At 48.9% G+C, this 25,003-nt stretch overlaps 1 protein-coding gene across 3 annotated transcripts in view; it reads left to right on the plus strand.

The window, feature by feature from the left end:
- Positions 1–25,003, plus strand: part of LOC146197306 (uncharacterized) — a 525,739-nt gene that overhangs the window by 406,364 nt on the left and 94,372 nt on the right. The gene's annotated exons all lie outside the window — the stretch shown is intronic.

A 25,003-nucleotide genomic window follows, 5' to 3' on the forward strand; every position in this document is an offset into this window, starting at 1 on the left:
GCAGCATCTGCCAGTGCAAGTCTCTCCATGATGACCGCGCACGGAGCCTATTAGGAGCAATTGACCGCAAAAGCCGCATCACGCATCGCATCGCGGTCGCCCGACCATTCTGGAAATCTCCAGCAGCGCTCGTATTTTCTCACTGGCTACGAAGCGGCAACGGCAACGTCTCGCCGTGTCGTTTCACCTTGAACCTTCCCTAATCGTCGTTTTTCGATCGCTAGGCGACGGTGTATCATGAACATACACGATCGGACGCATATATATACAGGGAGTGGCATGGTTCTCACCACCGCGGCTGCTGGTAGTACATGCCACGGCCAAGTGAATATCGCGGCGTGGCACAAATTGTAACGAACGACGAAAAGAGACTCGATGCAACAGCCTCTCTCGGCCTTCCTCCCCGCTCTGAACATGCCTCCGGCGCTGCTCCCAACGCTCGCATCAGGTGTACGGGTATCTCCGCGTTTTCTCTTCCCCTCTCTATCTCACTTGTAAAAAAATGGCCAGGAATAACCCACTTGCCGTAGCTATCACGACGCGCTCCTCCGAGCTCTTTCCCCACTCCCAATAACAGCTCCTCTTTCTGGCGAGGCGCCTGTTTGCTGCGGATTCCGCTTCACCGTTTCCAATTCGATCTGTAGCCATTTCCATCCGTAATAGCCGCGAACGAGAGAGAGACGGGGAAAGTAAAAAAAGAAAGAAGTAAGGGACTCTTTTACTTTTATTCGATCGTATTAGTCGGTGCATTTGTAGTCTGCGCTGTTCTGCGCTACTCTCGTGTACGAATGACCGCGTCATGTTCCCCCTCCCCTCTTTTACCGCCGAATTCTGGCGTTATACACCGACTGTAAGCTACAAGTGACCGTCGGTGGTGCACGTCTGCGGGGCACGCCGATCCGTGCGTCTGGGGGAACGAGCGTGCTCTTGCGCGCGCGCTTTTTTGCAGCGGCAAGGATGCGATGGCCGATAGCCCCGGCTTGCCCCTTCGCGTTGGTAATAACAGTGATACGGTAACAACGAACGTCGTTCCGTTGATTAATACGTTTTTTCGCTGTCAGGCTTAATAACCCCTCTTCTTCGGCTGCTGCAGAGGGGCTCTCGAAAGGCGACTGCCCCGCGTGCCCCGGTGGTGTAGCTATGCTCTTGGGGTCGCGCTCGGCTCGGAGCGTTTTCTGTTTGTCCAGACCAAGTCCGTTTGCAGCCGCTCCCTTTTCTGCCGTCTGTGTCTATCGCTATGTGCGACTCCGGGTAAAGGTGGAGGGGGTACAGGTCTTGTCTTTCTTCTGCAGAGGGCGTGCATCGCGTCCTCGCATACAAGTCCGATGGTGGAGAGCCACCAGTCGCCATCTCACGGGCTTCTTGCGAGCTTCAGACTGTCTCGGCCCAGCTCGCCGGTCTTGTCATGGGGCGCTTCTCTTCCGAACTCCCTTGCCGAGGCCGTAGTTCGCTTCTGGGCGGCGTCTGAAGCTGTGTGAGCGTGGTCCTGTTTGCTTTCGATCCTGGCACTCCGCACGTGATGCTCATAGTGTCTTCTCTTCGTAATCGCACATCGTTGACATAGCGTGCAGGCTGGCAGAGCGTCTCATTCATTCTTTGCTCTTATTTTTGTGCCCGATCAGGCTGTCGTCGTCAAAAACGAAGCGACTGTGGCAGGTATCACGTTGCATCCACTTGCTCTCCGAGGGACGAGCTCAATATTGTGGCAGGTATTACTTTGCTAGTTTTTGTTGCTTAATGTAGCGCACCGATCGCCAGCGTTGCTCGGCTCTGCACGACGCCTTTCCTTAGTCGGCAGTGTGAACGCCGGTGTAGGAGCCAGCCGATGCCTTTTGATTCGAGTACTGGTCCCGTGCATGACGGATCTTCTTTTGAGTTCCATAGATAGGCCTAATGAATGCTACGTATGTGGCATCAATGCATGTTGAGTCTTCGTGTGTCGGCGTAGAAAATGCCAGAGTCACATTTTGGTACTGTGGCCTCCGCGCGTCTATTTTATATTCGGAAAGCGCCCATGCCTCATTGAATAGTCTGTCTATAGAGGAGAGGTCCTCGAGAAAATTCGCTGGTGCAGATATCGTAGCTCTTGATGGACATATTTTACCCTTACGCGCCGACTATTCACTCAGGTCGCGCGGCATCCGACTTGTGGAAGACAGTAGTAGCATTCAGACGGCGTCTCGAAATCTGAATATGCGCTACGTGAAAAGCGGCACACAAAATCGGTCGGGATGCACGATTCAACCGAGGGAGGGATGTTTGGACTGGCTGCTGCAAAAGCTACGCGGTATAAACGCGAGTGCCTGACCATTTTTTTTTCCCCTGTCTGTCGCAACTGATGGCCTCTTTTAATTACTGACGGCTCGTTAATGAAAACTCGTCCGCCTCGCCGCGTGGCATAGTTTACGAATGCAGCCCGCGCGCCATTTCCCGGAACACTACTGTTGCGGCGGAAAGTCTACCCTCTCCGATTCCGTCTTTCGCGTGTCAAAGGACGCCTTCCCCGTATATAACTTACGGGCAGCGGGGATACATTTGACAATAACGGAGTTCTTCAATACTTTGTGACCGTCCCACCCCGAGCTTCTTTATTCACGTCAAGCATTCGCACGTAACCAAGAAGTCACGTTTCTGGTGCGTAAATATAACGCTTGATTTCGCTCGTGCCCCTCCTCTCCGTAGACCCCGCGTCGTACACTCTGGCCATGCTTCGCACACTGTGTACGGGACTTGCGGCCTGAACGTACGCTGTGCGAGCGACGGCAGTTCTCCGATTATTAGCTCCGCAAAAGCTAACGGTGCTCTTAAAACTGCGTTTCCCAGAAAGTTGTCGTAAGAAAAAAAAAAAAAAAAAAAAAAGAAAGAAAGAAAGAAAGAAAGAAAGAAAGGTTAACTAAAAAGCACGCTTAGAACACGTGTCCCTCATTACTCAGCTGCATCCGACATTGCGAGGCTTTTAGGGATGTTTTGTCTTAGTGTACTTGATTTTTCCTTTCCCTCCCTATCTAACCTGTCATTCTCATTCTCCTGCTGTACTTTCCAGTCAGTTGCCGCGTACCGAAAACATTTTCAATTTGCGGTTTTGAAAATGCATGCAACGTGAGTATTTTAGAAAAACGTGCCTCGGGTGTGGGTACGTCAAGACGCACGACTCTGAATTCTCGAGTTTAAAACGTTTGTTCATTTTCGGAGCGATGGGGTTGAGAAAAAGGCGGACGAGAAGGGCAGATACGATGGAGGTAAAAGAGAGGGAGCTTTTTGCGCGTCGCGTGCTAAAATAATATACGGGGGACGAAGGGAGACAGACAGTCGCGAGCGAGAACGTCGCCGAATACGCGGAGGAACAAATTTATTTCCCCCGCGACCGTAAGCGACGCGACGGCAAGCGATATATTGATCTGGTTCTTAGAAAATGCTCCTCTCTCCTTCTTTCCCCTCGTTAAATTGCTTTTCTGTCGTTCTCGCGTACCAAAGTTGCGCACCGAGTCGCTCTTCGTTCCTTCCTTCTTTTTTCTTTTTCAACGCCACGGATGCACAAAATGTTGTATCGTTCTAAAGTTTGTTTTACGGCTTCAATGCGACGTCTCTTCCCCGTCTGTCTTCGGTGACGGTGGTGGCTGTGCTTCTGTTCCGCGCGATCCCCCATTTTTATTTATATTCTTTCTTCCAAGCTTCCCTCCACTCCCCTCCCTTTCTCCCCAAGATTCACAGCGTTCTGTGAGAAAAAGAGGGCGAGGTGCAGCAGACGGTGGACGGGACGTCGTCGTTTTAAATATTTCGAGGAATGTGGCTTCAAACTAAGAGGAAAGCGTAAAAAAAAAAATGCTCTCTCAACCAAGTTGCGACGAGTCTGTGGATGCGCTTGCCTTATTTTTGTTTCATTATTGTCCGTCTATATAGCCTTTTTTCCTTGGCGCATAGAAATAATTTACGGTCTTCAGTGGTGGGATAGTGCGTGGGAGCGGGGTGGTATGAAGACATCTCTGGAAACGAGGGTAGAACTCGCTGGAACGAAAGGAGAAAAAAGGGGAAAAAGAAACGGTAAAGAGAGCAAAAACATGCTCGCAACGACGTGTAAGAACAAAAGTTGAAGCGGGGAGATAGCGGCAAAAGTGTAACGATTCTCCATCATCGTAAATCCGTAACTGTCTGCCTTGTCTGCGAGGAATACTCATTAAACCTGCCCCGGCACATACACGCAGAAAAAAAAAAAAAGAGCAGTCCATGCGCTGTAAAATGCGAACGTTTTAGAAGCCAGGCCTATCCCCTTCCCTACCTTCGCCTTTCTTGAACGTGAAAAGAAAGGGCGCGTAGAACAAAACGAGTAATTCTGGGAAACAAAGGAAGGCTATATTGCTCCTATACACATGAGCTCTAGGCGCAGGCTTTATAGGCGTTCATTCAGGAGGCTTCAATTGCGTTATTATAGCCCGTATCTTGTGCGTTCATGAGGAAATTATGTATGTATAGGTATCGGTATAGGGATACACAAAAGCGCAATCAAACGAATGCTCGGTTTTTAGAGGGCTCAGGTAACTGCGTTTTCTGATCACCAATTATGGCTGTAACCGGTTCTCCGTTCCGTCTTTGAAATTGCAGGCTCACGCTTCACAAAGATTAATGAAATCCGAGTACGGTGGTCGGTTGAGTGACTCTAGGCATTTGTTCAAGTTGCGTTGCAAAGACTGGCATAAGAACTTTATTCGTCAGCTGCGTTTTCGATGTTCAGACAGTAACAATATGCCGAACGAGGCATTCTTTCAGTGCGCCGTTTCGATCAGCGCGAGCTAAATGCCCTAAACAATGAGAGTAGTATCGTTTTATCTGCGTGCAGCTCGCCAGTGATTGAGAGCCCTTTTACGAGAGCTTGCCTTTCCCCAGACAGTCGTAAATGGAATAAACGGAATTTTCTACGTCTAAAAAAGGGAAAAAAAAAAAAAAAAAAGTCACCCCGCCAGTTTACCATCTGTACATCAGTGCTGGGACGGTTTTCTTTTCTACCTATATATGCCGCGGCTCGTTCCCGCAAATATTTCATAGTCAGGGGGGATCCAGTGGTTCATGTTATCTTCTCTAGTATACGTAGAGTATTGCTTGGACAAACATATGCCGAGGCAGATTACTGACACGTGCAATTTAGCTGGCTGGAGACTACGTCATTGTGCAAAATTCATCGTCGAGATCAGGACGTGCAAGGACGGTGAGTTCATTCGAGAGCCACAAGCACTCGCTTCATTTACGCTGAATTCTAAAAGAAAGGAGGTCAGTTCTAGGCAGTCTGCGGCTATTATATATTAGAGCTTGAGTTTCGAATTTCAAGCTACAATACGCAGTATCTCAAGTGGTTCTTTTGATTATTATTCTTTTTTTTTTTTCGTATGAGCTCCACCTTAACGTTTCCTGTAGTGAAAGTGCATTTATCAGCGAAAAAAGGGGGAAAAAAAAAAAGGCAAAGATTGTCCCGCCACTGAAATAACGTAACTCGCGATGGCCTTACGAAAACGGGTCGGCTTCGAACCGAATGGCTCTGTGGCGTGGCCGATACGTGATTACACGAAAGCATCGGTGTCGACGGAAGCATTTTACTTACGGAATCGACCGCTGACGGCGATACCTGTGTTTCATTAGTTTTGTCTTCCCCTAATAATGAAAGCCCATTTTCGGTCGGACTGGTCTCTTCTTGATCCCGCTGTCGTTTAACGTTAGCTAAATGGCCCCCCCCCCCCCCCCCCCCCCTCTCTCTCTCTCTCTCTCTCTCTCTCTCTCTCTCTCTCTCTCTCTCTCTCTCTCTCTCTCTCTCTCTCTCTCTCTCTCTCTCTCTCTCTCTCTCTCTCTCTCTCTCTCTCTCGCTCTCTCTCTCTCTTCCCCTCCGCCCCTCCTCCTCTCTCTTTTCCGATGTTTTTCGCAAATTTTACGCGCCTATATATACTGCGGAGACTTGCCCTCCGCATAGAAACCAGCTTATGCGGTTTCACGAAAAGCGAGGACACTGTTTTGGCCCACCGCGGATTTTTCGGTTCATCAGCGTCGGTTGCGACACCATTAGGCTTAGTTTCTAGTACAACGCTCCGCTGTTAGGCCAGTATTTGTTGCGCTTATTTCGTCAGCCGCCTTTGACTTTGCCCCGAAACAAATGGCCCCGAACGATGGCTCGTTTCTCATCCTTCCCCGCGCCACCGACCCCTCCTCCTCGCTGCTGCATTAACACGAACCCTCGGTGCTGATTCTGCGCAGTGCTCGCCACTGACTGCTCGTCGGCGCCCTATTGTGTCCACGCCAGTCGGGCTCACTATATATAAGCTGAGCGCGCAGCTCAACCAACTCGTCGGCCCTTTTTTCTTTTGGCTGGGGCCCCCAATGTTTCTGTCTCCTGCTCGGGCCATCGTTAATCATCGGTGGCGCGATCGTTCCCGCAGGCTTGTTTACCCGAAGCTGTCTCAGTAAGAGTTCTCGTTAATAACACCGACGCTGTATATTAGCGGCCGGGCCGAACCCACGTGCGTCTCATTGGTGGCCTCCGTGGTCGGGTCGCCGGCTTCTTTATTAGAGCCATCGGCTTCTGCGGCATTTTGGTGTTCATTTCTCTCCTTTTCATTCCCTGTACACCTTCCCCTTTTCTGCGTTTCCTGGAGCTTCTCCCCTGTGAGTTCACTGATGTGCTCATTCGTGGAAACCACTGCGTGTCCTGAGAACGACTCCTCGTTAATCCTATCAGCATTGTCGGTGCCTATGATATTGCAGCCGCGGATTGAACTAACTGGATTGTATAGCGACGCCTGGATTTGTAGGTTTGACTGCCGTTTACAGTGGGGTTACCTAGCAGAATTACTTAAGAAACGTGATGGGTAAGAGCCTTTATACGGAGCGCAAAGTCTTACTTAACAGAGGTTATTCTTTTCAAAACATAATTATCTAAAACCTAATAGAGCCGGGCAGCACATATACCGCTGCAAGCAGCGCCATCGAACAGCTTTTATATCTTCAATTCTTCTTTACTATTCGCCCCTTTTGGCACTATCAAAACAAACGTTCAGCATTGCTCGTTTAATTAACCTCTTTTTCTTCCTTGCTGGTGATCGATCGCTACGCTTTTTCTGTACGCTTACCTGTCAACCTGCATTCTTTTTCTCGCGGTGTCAGTGTGCAGGGTTTGTTCCATTGCGTACGTTTCACTGCCGCAGCAAATGTGTCGTCATCAGTTCACGTTCACAGGGAATTCAGGTGAAAACGTACAGTCTTTGTCAAAAGTATACAGCCCAAGGGTTATCCTTTTCAGCCCCGTAGGGTTCGTAACGCAACTCTGCGTTCGAAAGCTCATAGATGACAAATCTTGTCCTCATCCTCCTTTAGCTTGCATTCATATTCCAGTATTGCTGCCAGGAGCCGTGTTACAGGGCTTAGCTAAGCGAACCACTTGGGCCGCATACTTTGGCAAAGACTTGTACGTGATATCATTCGCACTCCTTCATAGCTGTTTTGTGTAGCATCAACGCGCGTTTCGCTTCCCCACATAGCTTCTCTTTAAAATTCGAGTGCGCTTTAAGCGAAGTGCTCGCCCTGTTCTTAAGACAAAGGTCGCCGAACAAGTCTCGGGTAGCTGCTGGAGTTTGAGTTTACGACGAAGCGTCAAGGAAATGAGAAACAGTTGTTCTCGCGTTCCTAGATCCGTGTTTGACACGCGGCTTCGGTGCTTGTTTGCCTGGCTTTAATTAACTGGCACGGGCTAAATTGCACGCATCGGCGGCATGCTTCTTTGAGCCGGCCGCTACTGCAGTGGGAACAGCTGCTTGGGAACTTGTCGCTGTAAAATCAGAGTTCTGTCCGACGGGCGGAGTGCTCAAGCACGAGTCGGTTTTCGCAGCTTCGCGTCGCCTGTTCTTGCAGTCACGTCGCTTTATACGATTCAGCCGAGCCTCCTTCAGCCGCGTTCAGTGCTGATGATACGGTTCCATAAAATGCACGGGTGGGGGTGTGCGGGACGTGAGCACATTTAGCTCACGAGAAAACAAATCCGGCTCTTGATAAATGGCTTCTAGCAAGAAGCGTTAGCATGTAAGTTTCTCTGTACACGTTACCTGAAGCATGCAGGAGCGAGAAACAGGCTTACATACGCGAGAACTGTCTAGGGAGCCAGGTTCTGTATCCGGCTAGCCGCCGAAATTCGTATCTCGCGTTTGTTTCTTCACTATTTTTTTTTTTTTTTCATGACTATTTCCTGCTTCGCAACAAATTGTATTTAGTGACGTTGGCCGGATAAGCATCCTGGGAACAGAGGCCGCTAACGATAGCGGTCTTTCGGTTGAAAGCAGCATGCATCAAGTGGATTCGAACATGGTCCAGTTGAAACAGTTGCTCCCTGATCGCGAACCGTGACCCTTTGTGCCCGCTGGCTGCACCGGTTCCATGCCACTGTTCGAATGCGTTCCATTCCGTTCTTATAGGCCTCTAACGGCGCTGACCACCTTCGCGGTGCCACTGCCTCCACAGGCGCGTGCAGTCCCATGCCCCATGCATCCAAGACACATGCATCCAAGACACGCCGACTGTGAATTTTATTTTATTTTATTTCGTCTCTGTTGTCCTCCTCTTTCTGCCATAGGCAACGCATCCAGCGTACCGTTCGTCCTCGCAAACGGTCATCTCACCTTTTTGTCGCACGCTTATTTGGGTCACGACGACCGGCAGTCTCGCGCTTGCCATCACTTGGCTCCGCTGCACATACCGGTCCTCCGCTGCCGCAGGTACGGTTTCGTTATTACTATTTTATTTCCCTCTCCTCACAGAGGCGTCCGCGAGCGTCTCCGACGCGTTTTTGCCGTGACACCTCCTTCGCCGCTCTCGCTGGGTGCAGGTGGGAGGCCCACTCTGGGAATGAAACACAACGGGACGCATTGTAGCGGAGCCCCGTATTCTCGGGGGCTGCGGTGCGCACTGTCCGACGAGCTTCGTCGTGGCGGGTCTCCTCGCGGGCACCTGATAATGCGACGCGTGCGCCCAGGTATACAATTGATGCGCACCGTGGGAGAGTGTGAGATGTGCTGCCTCGTCGTCGCTAGCTTCGGCCTCGCGAGTCTGTGCACCCTTACGTGCGTACTGGGTCGGAACGGGCGCGAGCCTTCCATCAGCTCGATCGGGCCGCGCGAACAGAGCGCAGGGGTGGAAAAGCTAGGCCCAACTTTGCCGGTCTGTGACGGCGTCGACTGTCAGGTGTGTGTCTCGGGACAAACACTGAGTACTCGTGGTGTGAGCAGTGCCCTGTTTACGATTTGTAACAATGTCTCGGAGAACGCTGTTGAATGGCTGCCTCCTCTCTGAATGATGATACTTTTAGCGGCCTGTCGGTCGATTGGTATGGGTTGCGCGCCGGCGCGGACTGATCAGCAATACATCCTTTTGTTCCTTGTACTGTACATTTTCTGTATGTTTCGTCACTGCGCCTTTATTGTGTCTTTTTTATTATACTTTCGCTTTTAGTTTATTTATTTAATAGAGCAGCTCACATATGGCAATGCTCAGGTCACTAAGGGACCTCGCTATTGAAACTCCAGCTCCCATATAGAGAAGAATAATGCAATCGAAATGGTCAACAGAATTACGCCGCCACCAAAATAAAGTAATGCAGCGAATGTGTACTTGTGCGGCAAAAAGATTTCTAGAGGTACTGTGTAGACGTGTAACCCAGTCTCCGAGGAAGATTTAACATTTGTGCGAAAGGTTATTGCTTTCAAAACGTTGACGGCTTGGGTAAGAAAGCATTGTTCACAACAACACGGCGGTCAACTGCGCATTCGAAATGCTAGTCAGGTTTAAAAAAAAAGAGCATTATGGCAGGGCAAAAAAAAGAAATGAGATTAGACGTGCCTGTTACAATTCAAGCTAGAAAAATACAGAAACGCGGCCACCTGACCGAGTGGAACAGATTTCGTTAATGACCGCAAACGTCTCTCCGTGAAAACTGCCCGTCAAATATGATCCTCCGAACTGCATTCTGGGAAGGTCATATCGCTGACCCGACGCCACAGAAAAACGAGCCCGTGTCTAATCTGCATGAAACAGATTGCACATACTCTCCCTTTGATTTTTTTTTTTTTTTATTGAAGTTAACAGGCCGTATAAGGGGAATTCATTTTTGAAACGGCCAAGCCGCGGGCCATGGTTCGCCTGACTTTTTTTTTTTTTTTTTTTTTTTTTTTTTTTTTTTTTTTGTTCTCCGCCGAGTACTCCTCGCTAATAACCAACATTCCTCGTTCATGCGTTGCTTGGGCACCGTGTATAGCCCCCGCCTTTATTTACTTTTTTGTTTCTCTTTCATATTTTTCTTTTATGGCCTGCCTGTCTGGGATTCGTGGAAAAATTTCGTGTTATCGTTGCCCTTCGCAACGAGTACACGTATATGCATTTTCTGTATGCATGAGCCCCTCTCCATTTTTATATATGGTATTCTTATACTCCTCCCTCCTCCACACGCACACAGGTTCCTCTCCCGTCTGCTTGTAAAAGCAGGCGCGACAGATTGCATTCGCGTTTTTCTTCAAAAAAAAATAATAATAAAGCAGGCCTCGTTCTTTTTTTCCCATGCTCCGGCTAGCGATCGCCGCACGCTGATATCGGAGGACTCGACGGCGCGTCGCGACAGCGAATGGGGGAAGAAAAAGTAATTAAGTTGGAAGGCCTCCCAATTTTCTGAGCCGAGACGCTTCTACATGTAGTAGCCCGCTTTGGAAACGCCACGTTGTGAGACGCACGCAAGGAGGTACGAAATATAGTATAGATAAAAGAGAAGAAAGAAGAGGGGGCGACGTCATCTCTTTCTCTTACTCGCGATTATTAAGCGGAAAGGCTAAAAAATGATCGAAGTGCCCTTATAGAAGTCTCGCGCCTCGCCGACAAGAAAAGCGAGGGAGAAGGAAGAAAATGTCGGACGGACGCGACGGCTAATCTAAAGCTTTCCACGCGTTTGTTGCGAACCCCGTCGAAAAGAAAAGACCCTAAAAAACTGGAAAAAGAAAAGCAAGAGAGAAAGCACTGGCAATTCTTGGACGTTCGAGTTTGTTTCCTTTCACGTTTTTTTTTTTTTTTTTTCTTTCTACATAGCCGCCTCTCGCTTACATTCACGGCCCCACCCTCGCTCTACAGAACCTGGCTCAGCTTTAAGTCGAGGCTAACTTGAAGAGAGAAAGGGCGTGGAATAGAAAAATAAGGAAATAACGTCATGCTAGCACTGATGGGGTTTCCCAGCATCAGCGGTCTTCGTTTGTCTGGTGTTTGTTGGAATGGTCAGCCTGGTAACGCTTTGCTTGTGGTTCGTATTTATTGCTAGCTGTCTCCGAAAGAGAGATACAGAGAGAGAGAGAGAGAGAGGTGGCTAAAGTGGAGACGGCGCAAAGCCAAATTCCTCCCGCAGGGCCCTCGAATGGGTCTCGTCATGACGCCGTCATGATGAAGCGTGTGTATTTAACCCACAGAGACGTCTGCGTGCCTTTAACACTGGGCGCGTCGATCCTGCTATGCGAAAGGAAATTTGCCTCGTCCAGCCAATCACGGCCCTCGTACGAAGATACGGCAGCGCGCTAAACTTGTTTGTCCTCTTGAGGCGTCCAGAAAATTGCCGCCAATTTTGCTGTATCGCCGGATAGATTTTATCTCTGATTCGGTTTTCGCCCACAGCGACGGTCTCTTGATTGCGCGGGGCGCAGGCGGTCTTTTTTATTATGCGTCCACCTTCTCGCGTTTTCGGAAAGGTTGGGTTTGTTGCCAAACGTGAACAGAGACCTTCTTGAATTACAGCATTAATCCCAATCTTCCACGCGTCACGTTAATATTCGGAAGATACACACACTATATCATAATGGAACCAGCTTGCAGAAGCGTTTATCGCGGGAGCTTAATTACGCTCTGTTTACTGACAAGAGTTTGCCTGGAGCTCGATGAAGCTGTGATTCAAGCGGCAGTTTAAAAAAAAAAAATAGCAGAAATTTCATGTTTAGGTCTGGCTGTGCGCTTTTGTTTTAATGGTGTTCAAACTTTCAGCGCTGTTTTATGGCCGACTATACAGCTGAACTGGGCCCCCGATACGGCTTGTGCTTCTTGCGCATCTGCGTTGTTTCACGCCTGGAGTGCGACACGCGGCGACTTCGTTGTGAAGACACCTCCGCAACGTTTGTGAGAGCTCCGGTGACAAGTTTAGTGTGACACTACGCAATAGCGAGCGGCCTAAGAGACTGATTTTTCTCGGCCTAGAACAAGCCATTAAAGATGGGCCTTTTCTATTCTAACTTGTTTCTCCGTGTCGCTTCAAGGCGTATACGTTACGCCCCTGTCGCCGTTCTTTGATTGTGCAATATCTCTGACTGAGCTTGAAATCACGCGTGCTTTTTCTACTCCATTACCCTACGCTGCGCAGCGGAGCTATATGATGGAAACAAATAAAAACAAAGTCTCGAACAGCGTCTGCTGCAGGCCTCTTACATGCATGATTATCATGTATAATATACCTGCATGTGACGCCCTCAAGAGGACTTAGAGGCTTCTTTTTTTTTTTTTTTTTTCCAGTACGAGTATATTTGACAAGTGCTCTCATATATATTCTTCAGGAGTAAACTTTAAACGCTATGATAAAGCGTGCCTTTCATCATAAGCAAAGTTTAGGCACTGAAGAAAAAAAAAAAAAAAAAAAGAAGAGGCGAGGTGCATCGCGCATGAGATTGTCCATTGTGGCTTGTTCGCGAGCGCGTAATGCTGGAACTTTATAGGAGGACATTTTAGTGCTGAACTTAGAATGGATGGGTGTGCGTGAACTAGCGTACATTGCATTGAGACAACAGAGGGAAATGAGAACAAGACAGGAAAAAAAAAAAAAAGAAGGCTGGGTGGACGTTTTTGTACGGTCTGCAGTTTTTCCCATAACACAAGTCAGTATACTACTCTAGGAATCGTGCCAAAGACGTTGCCCAAAACTGCACGGGTGCGCGATCAATGTTTATACTCGGAACGAGTTCGTTTTGCATGCTGTGTTGAGATGACTGACACAATTTTGTTTGTGTCAGTCGCCTCGGGCATTCAGCCACTGCTGCGAACAGTTTATTTCTTACTATACATTGCGATAAGACTTAAACGCAATGTAATAATGGTGATCTATGCCTCGAAATGGCATTTGGGAAGGCGGCGATGATCTGAATCGGGCGTAAGTGGGTGCAAATCCTACCCAACCGGTAACGCATGAGAAGAAATTTACGACCAGGCCAGGACTGCGTCAACAGAGTACTGTGTCCGCCAGCGATCCTGCTGTCTCCTTTGCATTGCCAAATATAAGCGAGGGGTCAACGAAACTGAGGGGCAAAAGTGGCTCGGCTTAGTAAACTTACATTTGTATACAGTAAAGACTGTTCTAGTCTCTTGCTGTATAGTACATGTACCGTCTACAAAGTAGCCAGGCAGCGAAGTCTACTTGTCAGCTGTGTAATGGAGCCTTTAAAGTACCCTTAAAGGCCGAGATGGTCCGAAAAGCCATGCACGAAGGCTGTTCTTACTTATGAAGTGATTCAAGATTTTACAGGTGCCGTGAAGGCGCTTTTACAAGGCCGAGAAAGAAATCGTCCAGCCTGGTTACTTTTGGCAAAGACGGCACATCAGCCATGTAGCTTGGCAAACTGGGAGATCATCACGGAAGGAGCCCGCCGAGCTCAGGCAACGCGAAGACGCCCTTGACAGTGCTTGACAGTGCGTGCGCGGCTCACGTGATCGTCCGGACGGCGGCGAGCGCTCGTGTTTGGCCTTCCTGTCCGGTCAGGCGGGTGGTGCCGCTTCCGACTGTCGATCCCTGTGACGTGTTCGAGCCCAGTCGGCGCGTCCGTCGCTGAATGAATGATAATAGAGTGCGTTGCACCAGGAAACGTACTTGCACGATGCTCTTGTGGCTGGTCCCGAATCGGCGTCATTTGTTCTCTTCATTTTCTCCTCATCTTGCTCCTACACAAGGGATTCAGACTACTTGATCAAGCTATTTTCTCCTTACCTGTTCAGTGCAAGTATACACTCGCGTGTCTCTCACGTGGGGTGGCTTTGTTGATTCATGGTAAGCGCTTTTCGACCGCTTTTCTCCCCCTGCAAACAGCGAGTGGGGATCACTGCGCTAGCTTCTCCAGAGGCTGCAGTTACTTCAGTATGCGCACTGCGAAGCGACAGTTACAGGCAAGTTTACGGTCGTTTGTATTTCGCAGTGTCGCAGACCACAGGCTCGTTTTATGCCGGAGCTTTCGTGCCACTGTCACTGTTGGTGAGGAATAGCGCAGTGCATGTGTGCTTCTGGAGTTCTTAGTTCGGAATGACACTCTTCTGAACAAAAAGGCAGTCATAAGTGTGCCTTCATTTTACATCTTACTTTTTTTGGCGTCCCGTTTGGTTTGTTTCCTCCGAAAGAGAAGTCCTCTCACTCGTTTCTTGTCTCGAAGATCGACGGTACCACAAAGGGCGACGGTGACTACTATAGACTACTACCGGACTAGGCGGCCCACCCACATGTTCTGAGAATACTGAATAAATAAAGATGTTTTCAATCAATCAATCAATCAATCAATCAATGTTAAGTTTTATTTAAATTTCGTTAAACTTAGCTTCAGTACGGCAGAGCGGATTCACGAAATTGTGTTCAAAAGTAGCAGGAATTGATTGCGGCTGTAGTTACAGCAGTAACAACATCCTCTGGAAGGTTGAACGAACTTAGTTGCAGGGTTTTGCAATAGGTTTTCATGTATGTGCCTAACCAAACGGAGACCAAATGTCTAAAGTGGTTCTAAAGGCTTAAGTTCCTTCAGCTGCCATCGGAATAGAGGCGGCGGCGGCGCGTTGAGCTGCCGCTTATTGCCATGACGCCACGGCCTGCTACGTCCGCTTATGACACTTGTTTTTCCTCCTTGCTGCCCACCCGCGCCGCAGCCGACGAGTGAAGGTGCGGCCGATTCGCATCTGCTGTCCTCCGAGAGCCGACACATCCGGTGTTGTACTCCGCCGGTTAACGCAGTCTCGTACGTTGCAAACACGGACCCTCATTCTTTTCCCCGAAGGCGCTCAACGCTGGACCGACTGACCACCTGTCTACGTAATAATTACGAAAGTGGACCGTGACGGCCGGGATCCAAGTCCGGATTTCTAAGCTGATAGTAGTTCTGGTACTACTCCTGAGCCGTAAAAACGCCACAGAGGCGTTGTTATGCCTCTTTGCTTTTAACGAGAAAAAATGCAGCGATGAATTTGATTGGCGTGGAAGAAATGCGAAAGCATATTCCACATGCATAGGTAGTAGGAGGAGGACATTGATGGATTTCGTTATATCCGAGTATTTTGTTATATTTCATCATTTCGGTATATCCGGGTGCTTCGATAAATTCGAGTCTTTCGTTTGTCGTCTCCCACACCTCTTCCCCACAAGAGCAGAACGGAGGGTTATCCCTCTCCGTTTTTCCAACCGTGTTAAGTGGCATAGGCTTCGAACACACGGCGGTCAATTTTCGCCTTCACTGCTCTGCTAATGTTTTCTTATTAAATGCGGCACCGCATTGATGTCTTTGTTTAGAATGTCACTGGAAGTCTTTAGGCAGACCAGGCGGCTCGGTTTTGACATGATTTATTGATGTAGTATCTCACACATACTTGTCACCGAGTGGGAACAAAGTATTTCGAGGTGACTCAACGGGAAAAAGGTGGAATACGTAATTCGAAATCGCAGAGAAACCGCGATAGCGGATTGTGTTTAAGGCGAAAAGATACGATTCAAGATTCATATTAATATTTATGCAGAGATAGCGACTAGCCTGCGAGGTCATTCTACCGGTCTGAAGTATTATTTTTTAATGGCTTTCGGGTGGGTGTGTGCAGAGACCCGACACATGCGTTGGCCGCCCTCTTACTTAAGTCCGCTTTTTTACAGGGTTAGAAGTGAGTTCTTTTTCAACCTTCTTAGTTCTAGTTTCTTTTTATTTTTTTTTTATTTTTTTTTTCCCGTCGAGAAAGAAAGCAAAACAGCGCTTCAACCAGAAGGATCTCATCCGGAGTGGTAGAAGAAGCAGTGAGCAGCTGGTTAACATAAACTCTTCATGCAAACTCCTCGTGTTTCTTACGCGCTGACTGACACGGTTTGTTTAGTTTACGTTAGGTTCGGGTCTTAAGTTTACGCTTCCCGTCGCCGCCAGACATCGAAAATGGCTTTCGCTGACAAGCGCGATTGTTTCTGCCCCTGCATCTGCCTCGCTTAACATCGTGTCGTCTCTTCTTCTCTATTTCATTTCTTTTTTTCTGGAGGGGCGGGGTGGCGGGTGAGAGGGAAAGGGGAGATACCAGGCCCACCATACTCAGAGAATCTGTTTATGTTCAGCCTGAAGGGTTGAGGGACGCTTACGAGATTTTCAGACGACGCGTCGGAGGCATGCAGTAGATTGTCACAACAAATATTCCGCTGCCGCATTGCATCACGGTGAAAATAAGTAGAAAAACAATTGCAGAACGGCGAAGTTATGCATATATTCGCCCTCTCACGCGGCTCGATTCTTAGTCATGTCTGTTGCAATGATTTGTGTCGGTGGGTTAGCGGAAACTCACCGGCAGAGTGTGTGAACACGTCCATGAAAGGCACGAAGCAACGGTTGGAGGGGAGCCTGTTGGATATAACAAATTTCGATCTTAGAATTCTCGCAATTGAGCTGCTGCTGCTGGTCCCTTGAGAATAAGGTTCCGAAAATTATATGCATGCGAACATTTAGCAGACGGCGTAAGCAGATGCGCAAAGCGGAGACCAGCGCCATTAGTGATGTTCGTACATCGTCCGCAACATGTGTTAGCGACCGCTAAGATAAACGGTATGCGATGAGACCGGGCGAGAAAGTCCTGCAAATATGCGCGGTGCATATACATTATACTTCCTGCCCTGTAGACGTCATCCAGCAAGTTTTTCACTCCCCTCTCTGTCTCTTTGCGAGCAGAGCTTTGTTTACAGCAGGCTGTCGCTAACAGCGTGTTCTCTGACTGGGTTTACGTTAGGTTTCCGCGCTCCATGTTTAAACGTACGCCTCCTTTTCGGGCCATATTGCTGGACTGCGCTGTGCGCCACGACGCAAACACTGTCTTGCTGCCTCGTCGGCAGCACAGTTTTACTTTTCCTCCTTCTCCTCTTCCTCCTGCTCCTCCTCCTCGCCTTAGCTTCTCGCATGGTTTCCGCGGTCCCCATATCCGCAATGCCTTGCCTGGATGTAGCCCGCAGCCACCGTCGGTTCCCACGAATCCTGAAACTTCTTTAGCTCGGGGCAAGCGTAAAGCTGGGCACCGAATCAACGGCTGATGAAGTGGCTCATAGCTATTGCGAGGATGAACGGGGTTGGTTGCCAGGTCGGTTCGGCAGACCTCACCGCTTCGGGATGAAGAGGGACTCGCGCAAGGCCTTGGGTCAGCGTGGAATGACGTTGCTCTGTAAACTTCTGCCTCAATTGTTTCGTCTTGAGTGTTTTCTACTAGAAATGTATGGCTGAAAACCTTTTTTATGATGATTAAGAAAAAAAAAAAACAGCAGATGGCTGCTGCTAGGCCAGTTCGCGGAATAAAAAAAAAAAAAGTAACGCGATAATCAGCACAAGAAAGAACGCGACAAAAGCGGACGTTCATAACTGATCTAAAATTTTGTCATGTGAGGTATATGCATTGTTCACGGCATGTGACCGCGTTAAAAGGTTACACTTTGAGATTAACCTGTCATAATTCAGAAAGTATTCAACGTCAATATAATTATTCTCAATTTATCGCGTCAGATCAGTGCATTGTCGTAAATACTGAACGTGCGATCGAAGATTCCCGGCGCATAAAAGGAATCAGCCTAGGGTGGAATAGTGAAACTCATGTGAACCCATCAAAGGCTTAAAGGTTTGTACGACTTGAGCTTCGCCTGAGCGCATTCCTGATATACCTTCTAAAACACGGGAAGGATTTAACCTGAGACGCCCGAGGCGTAGCCTTTACCCTTTCTTTACATGCTGGCTGTGTGTTTGAAGGAGAGATGGGGGGGGGGGGGTTCGTTATGACATGACATAGATAGATGAAAAAAAAAAAAAATAGCAAGACAGAACCCTGCCGAAGGCAGTCCAGTAGCGTCGCCGGCACTGATGGTTCTCGTAATTCGAACCAGCGGTTTGTGTACAAGACAACGTTCTTATATCTTTGAACCATTTTTCTTCCACGCTCTGCTGCTGTGCGCCCCTGTCGCAATTAAGAAGGTCTAAATTAGTTTATAAAATGAGATATTTAAAGCGCCCGCTCGCAGCTCTCTTATTCTTACAGGTTTCCGCTCCTATCTTCTTGCGTCTTGAGCGAGATTGGCGGGCGAAACTGCACCGAAAAAAGAAGCGAAGTTGTCGGCTTTTGTGCCTAGCGAGCAATCTTAATTAAGTAGGTGTCTTTTTTTTTTTTTTTCCCCCTCAGTTCCCGCTATCGCCTTGGTAGACAGATTAGGCCATTAGTTTTACAAAGCCGTTTTTCTTTTTCTCACGAACTTCTTTTCTCATGGGCTCTAATTGCATCCGATTAGCGCAGTCTGTTACAAATGCATGTTGCATCGTGGCAATATATATGATCGACATCGACTTTAAATTATTTCTTTTTTTTCTTTTTTTCCCCAGCTAGCACGAATGTATTTTGTCCATACTCGAGCTCGTATTTGAAGGTTGCCCATCCGTTAAGCACCGAACCACCTTTACTTATTTTTTTTTTCTAAATTTTTTGCCCCTTGGCTGTTCGTGAGTGTCTTTGGCTATGCGAGAACCCTCACTTTATTTTATTTTAGTATGTTTATAATGCGCTAACCGCACGCGCGTTAACTGGTATTCGACAAATTTATTGACGTTGGCGTCTTTGGTTCTTAAAGTAGCTTCGTCAAACGATGGCCGGACGCGAGGGCAGGGGCACCATTTTCCAATTTCATTAATGTTTCAGTGCCTTTACGATATGATACCGGTAATATTGCCAATATTACTTCCGCCATTATAACTGACACCACTAATAATGGCAGTGAAAATTTTCGTTTCTAAAACACATTTCGAGTGGCGTTAGACTATACATTGTTAGGTTCAACGGTGTGTGAAGGCCTTGTTGCGGTCATTTGGAGCTCTATAGTCATTTCACGTCGTAGCTCAAGCTGTAGAAATATACATAGCGTAATGTTACGTGAATAAAGGGGAAAAACAGTAAGGTAGGTCCTAAACGTGTTTCGCCATTTTGCTGCGCCCCCATGGGAGCTGCAAAGGGCGTCATCTGTAGGCCTTCTCTATACGCACGCCGAGCTACTCTCGCTAGTTCATTACTCACCGAGATGCGCGCACGTTCCTGCAGAAACCGCCCGCATTCCTCTTCTGGTTTGTTCTAAGCCCCTTGCTCTTTTTCGCCTGGCATTCACGTCACTCTGTGCTGCGTGTATATATTTGGCACGTAGAGGGACGCATGCGGGTTTAGTGTCGGCCGCGCTCGCGACTCGTACATTGTATCGTCGCAATCTCGCTGATTCGCTACAACCTCCCCTGCATGGATGGTCGTGGGAGGGATTGCGCGTTTTGCTCTCTTAGACGCGTTACCCGGCGCGCCCATATCTCAAAGCGATCCACTGCGCACCACAAGGCGCGAACGACACCGCGGTGTCGACGGAGACGTGCTACACTTATATCTGCAGCCACCACACACACACTGTACACATCTATCTATGCGCTAGCTAGCGCTAGAGCCATTTCGAGCGCTCACCGTCCCCTGTTCCAGCCACTCATATCGCGCTCACCGTCTAATTGCGCCAAATTATTGAATCCCCACCCAGCTTCGTGGTGAGCACGCGTGGAGAGCCTTGCCTTCTCGTAGGCCCCCAACCTGCTCCAGCGTTTGCCGGTATGTGCGGCACTATATGGACCATCCCACATCGCGGCCTGCATTTGGCTGCCTTTAGATGGTCCGATTCCGGGCTTTTGAGTAGAACAACCTTCAACCTAGAGGTGCAGCATAATGCAAAAGTATGATATCCTTCACACCATGCCCCGTTTCTTTTGCTGTCTTTTTCTCTCTCTCTCGTTGAAACGAACCGGACACGAGATGTGGTTGCCGAGTTCACGGTGCTTGACCGTGGCCTCTCCTAGATGTCTCGTCCTTAAGAAGCCGGCTTATTGCCTTTTTCTTGTTATTTTCTGGTAGTGAGAGGCGTTTTTATTTGTTTCGGGTTGAAGGGTGAGGAGGTTGTTACAGTCTCTCTCATTTCCTTTGTGCTGGCGCGCACGCGTCATTAGCACTCCCGAGTCGAGTTCCAGTCTTTCCTAGCTTTTCTTTGTTTTTATTTTGCTCTAACGCCGCCTAATTTCTTCGTTCCCGCGAGCTGGCCCTCTAATGCACGTTTGAACTCTCTTCTTCGCCTCTCTACAGCATCCGTGTACCCCTTGCCTTCTCGGCTCCATCTTCGCTGCTTTGGTTTTCCAAAGCAAGAGGGTCGCGTACGTGTCCGGAGTGGAAGAGGCGGTTTTGGGGGTAGAACCGTTTATTACCCTTTGTGATAAGGGTGTTTTGCATCTGGTCGCGCCCATTCCGCTTACTTGCTTTCTTCCTTCTTCAACCCCCCCTTGATTTTTCTCTTTCCATTTCTTTCACAGGGTTGCGGTAATTATTCTCGCTTGCATACTTATACGCGCGCGTTCTTGGCAATGTGCTTAGAGGTTTTCTTCGTTTTGCTCTCGGCCACTTCCTTTTCTAACGGCGTCTTTCCACTACTCGTCGTCTGTTGTGAGGGCGAGCCCCCGAGTTGAGGATAGTCCGGGCCAATTCGTCGGGTCGTCGGCGGGCCAAGCTCGGTAGGGCAGAGCGCCTTGCCTCCTCGCCTACCGATTTAGTCCTTGCGGCATATGCGCACGCGTGAAACGTCGACGAGATCCCGGATATAGAGCTTGAGCCTTAATCACACTCGTGAACGGATTCCCGTATCGCGTGGCGTGCGCCTGGAGAAACGTCCGCTTCAGCGGAAGTAGCAGGCCTTTTGTCTCCCTCCGGGGCCGGCCGTGTAATGGCGCTGAGATACGAATCAGTGTTCACGGAAAGCTAGCGAGAAGATCGGCGATCGGGCAGGCTCTGTACGGATCCTTCGTGCTTCAGCAGCGAGAAACCACTGACAGGCCGGACGAATAGATTCAATGAGGTATGTAGCTGATTGGAAACGTTTAGGGGCACGTAGATTAGAGTAGGTAAATCGGTGAGTGGATGGGTGAAAGAGAGGAAGAAAGAGAGTGTTGATGGACTTCTTTGGTGGAAGTGATGGAAGTGAATGGGCAGGTTGCTGGCTTGATGAGTGGGTGCAAAAGCCTGAAAATTGTGGGGTTTAACGTCGTGAAATGACATATGGGCCACGATGGAATCCGTTGTGCAGGTCTCTGGATTAATCTATGCCACGTCGGGCTATTCAGCGTGCGCGACATATGGACCTCAGCTGCATTTCGCTCCCAACGGAATGCAGCTGTCGGTACCGGTTATTTAACCGCAGTACGCATCTCCGGCTAAGTAGCCAAGTGCACTAACCACTGAGTCACTGCAGGTATGCTTACGAGTGGAAGACCCGGTATGTGAGTGAATGAGTTACTGACTGGTCGAACGAGTAAACACGCAGAAAAATTATCGTGTTGGTATTGAGCTCCGAATAGATAAACTGTAACAGGCGACACTTATGCTAACGCCGCTCAGAACTTCCTTGTTTCTTCCACAGCTTCTATTTTGTAAAGGGCAGGCTGGCAGGAACAGCCCAGCCTGTAAACTAAAACTAATGTAATGTAAGCGCCGAGCAGCGTGCAAATGACTATAATGACAATTTTTGAGTCACCGATATCGAGCGCAAAAAAGAAGGCCGAAGTGCTGACGAGGCTGTATAGCATGAGAAGATAGGGGTTGTATAGTGTTGGCAGTGTGCACCCAGGAAGTCGATGACCGCTTTGGTGCTCCAATCCGGTCACGAGGGAAAGAACGGGTCGACCTTTTCAGCATGAAAGGTCGTCGTCTACCCGCTGGAAGGGACAAAAGAAGAGAGAAAGAAAGAAAACGGTGTCACCCCTGTCTCCTTTGTTCCCAGGACCGCTTTTCATCGCGCCTTGACGCTGGCTCCCTTGTGTCTGTATGCGCACGGTGGCTGGTGCTCACCAAAGGTGCCAATTAGAGCGGTGATTAATGCTTCGTAATTAATACTCCCGCACAAAATTCGTCCTCTGTGCTCGCCTCTTCACGGAGGCGCCGTTCGATCGTAATCTGGTACGTCTCCTCGCAGCTTTCCGGGTTCAGGCACCGTGCTCTATGCCAGAGGCCCCCGCAAGCTTTCTGCTGGCGAACCCTGTGGCACGCACCTGCGTGCAGTTATAATTTCTCGGCATATTTCGGTGATGGCGCCCTCTATCGAGTTCGTCGCAAGGTGTTCAATAGAAGGAAGCTCCCTCCGCAAAGTGCGTTCCTGTCACGTATTCCCAGTCTATAACGCTCGCGCGAGAAGTAGGTCCACACAGAGGCGTTCTCTGGCGAGAAGAAAGGCGCTGATAGGACGGAGCGAAAGGCTTGTTATGAGACGAAGCCCTGCTACCTGGATTAATGGAGGCATAGCGAGGTTGTCGGACGCTGAAGATTATACGGAAGCACCTTCCTCGCTAAGTCAACCCTTCTCACGAGCATGTGCGCAGAGCTGTTGCGATACTCGAGTTTTTAACGGCGGGACTTGAGAACGGCCTAGATAATGTCGCAGACGCGAAGCTATGCCTTCTTTCTGACATTTAATGCGTCGGCTCAAAAAATAAAAGTAGTCAAATCGTTAATGTGGCTCCATGCGGATCCTCTTTCGCGTATGTCCACTTTGCTACCCGCTTGGTATCTAATCCTTTAATTTGTGCCTCTTATCATGTCGCACATATTCATTGGCAAACAGTCGTAAGCCAACCAGGTACGTTAAGGATATCCATACAGCCTCGCTTTAAGCAAGCCGCACGGACGTGCTTGCGTGGCCTTTTGAGTTACATGTCTTACTCATCACGCAGGGGTCCTGTAATGTTCGATTTTTAACCCACTAATTCATCTGAAATCAGAAGCCCGAATTGACAGCTCCTGGCATGTCGTGTGGTCTCGTGACATTGCGCAACCTGCAGACCGATTAGTGCCCGGCCCGCGCATAGTGTGGCAGATTTCACAGATATTATGACTTTTTCTTAACACATAAGTGACGCTACGGTGGAGCAATTGCCGGCAGAAAAAGCAAGGCTAATCCCATCTGTAGCATACAACTCAACTCTACTATAGTGCCCGGCCCAGCCCGGCCATGTCATCTGCCGACTACCACCTGCGAGAGCCATGCCGGGGATTTTTCGCTCCAACGCCGGCAGCGCTGGATTTCGTACAGAACGAGCTTTTTACGCGATTACGTTAAGAGGTCGTGCAGAGCGTCACAAAATTAGCCCACCACACTGTCGGGTTCTAGGGAAGACAAGGCAAGGATTTATCAAGAGAGCAATGGTTAGCCCATGACCGCCTAGTAAAGAGCAGAGACATTAGTCTGCCAACCAAGATCCGTATAACTCGTGCTATGGTCTTTCCAGTTGTGATGTATGGATGCGAGAGTTGGACTGTGAAAAAGGCTGACCGCCGAAGAATTGACGCGTTTGAATTGTGGTGCTGGTGAAGACTCTTGAGAGTTCCTTGGACTGCCAGAAGATCAGTCGATATTGTCGACCATAAACCCTGACTGCTCATTGGAGGGTCAAATTCTAAAGTTAAAGCTCAGCTACTTTGGTCATCTGATGAGAAGAGAGGAGTCGCTGGAGAAAGATTTGATGTTGGGAAAGGTTGAGGGTCGCCGGAGAAGGGGTAGGCAGCGAACGCGATGGTTAGATGGCATTCTCGAGGCACTGCAGATGAAGTTATGTGATGTTAGGAAGATAGTGAGAGACCGGAAAGCGTGGCGTGACATGGTCCATAGGGTCACGAAGAGTCGGACACGACTGAACGACTGAACTGAACTGAACTGAAGCAGTTAAGCACGTATATCAGAATAGCAACTTATCTTCGCTTGCCGGTCGCGTTACAACGCTGTTGTAATTGTTCTCAAGAACTGAAATGTATTCCGGCGTACATTGTTGTAACTTCAACCCGCGCCATGCGCCTTTTACTGTACGGAAGGAACATCGTGAGACAGGCTATTCAGTGTTCGTGGGAACCGACACAGCTTCCAGTTGAGTCGCGAACGGTGTGTTCGTATTTCTGCCGCTCTTTCATAAAAAAAGATCGGCTTAGAATCGTAGCCAGAATGAATAACGGTTCTGCACATTTTTTTTTGCTCCTTCTTGCGCCTTTCTGAGCCCATTTGTCATTACTCCATTTACATCGAACATGGCGTTTTCTTGCTCTCCATGTGCAGCGTTAGGCCGCCCAGCATAAATTCCAAACACAAGAAACCACATTATGCCGCGTTCCCCCGAGAGCCATATATCTCGCGAGTCCCTTAAGAACGATCAATAGGTGGAGGTCTCAGGTGGAGAGAACACGATATTGTGTATTCACTTGCAAATGGGTTTTCTTGTTTTTCACCCCGCCTGATGCCCGTTTCGCGAATGATGCAAATGATACTGGCCACTATTAATCACTGAACTACTCTACAACAACGCCTACTTCATTTCGCTCTTTTCCCGTCGCCGGCGCCGACGTAAAAGCAAAGAAACGTCGGGAAAAGGCAGCTTTCCGACCTTCGGCTCCCCGTTTCAAGAGGAGCCTTCTTTGCGCTGCTGGAAACGCGGGTGGTGAAATATTGCTCCGGCTGCATCACTACAGCGCAGCTCGTTGGATTCTTGTCGCTTTTGTTTCTTTACCTCGTATCCCCCTACTTCATACAAGAGAGATCATAATCGCACTACTGAGTACAGCTGCGCACGGGGCTCTGCGATCAATTGACTTGCAAATGGCGATATTTTCACAATTGCGCACGAGTTAG

This window comes from Amblyomma maculatum, chromosome 3 (genome assembly GCF_055883805.1).
Source record: "Amblyomma maculatum isolate TAMU_Amacu chromosome 3, ASM5588380v1, whole genome shotgun sequence".
Classification (NCBI taxonomy): Eukaryota; Metazoa; Arthropoda; class Arachnida; order Ixodida; family Ixodidae; genus Amblyomma; species Amblyomma maculatum.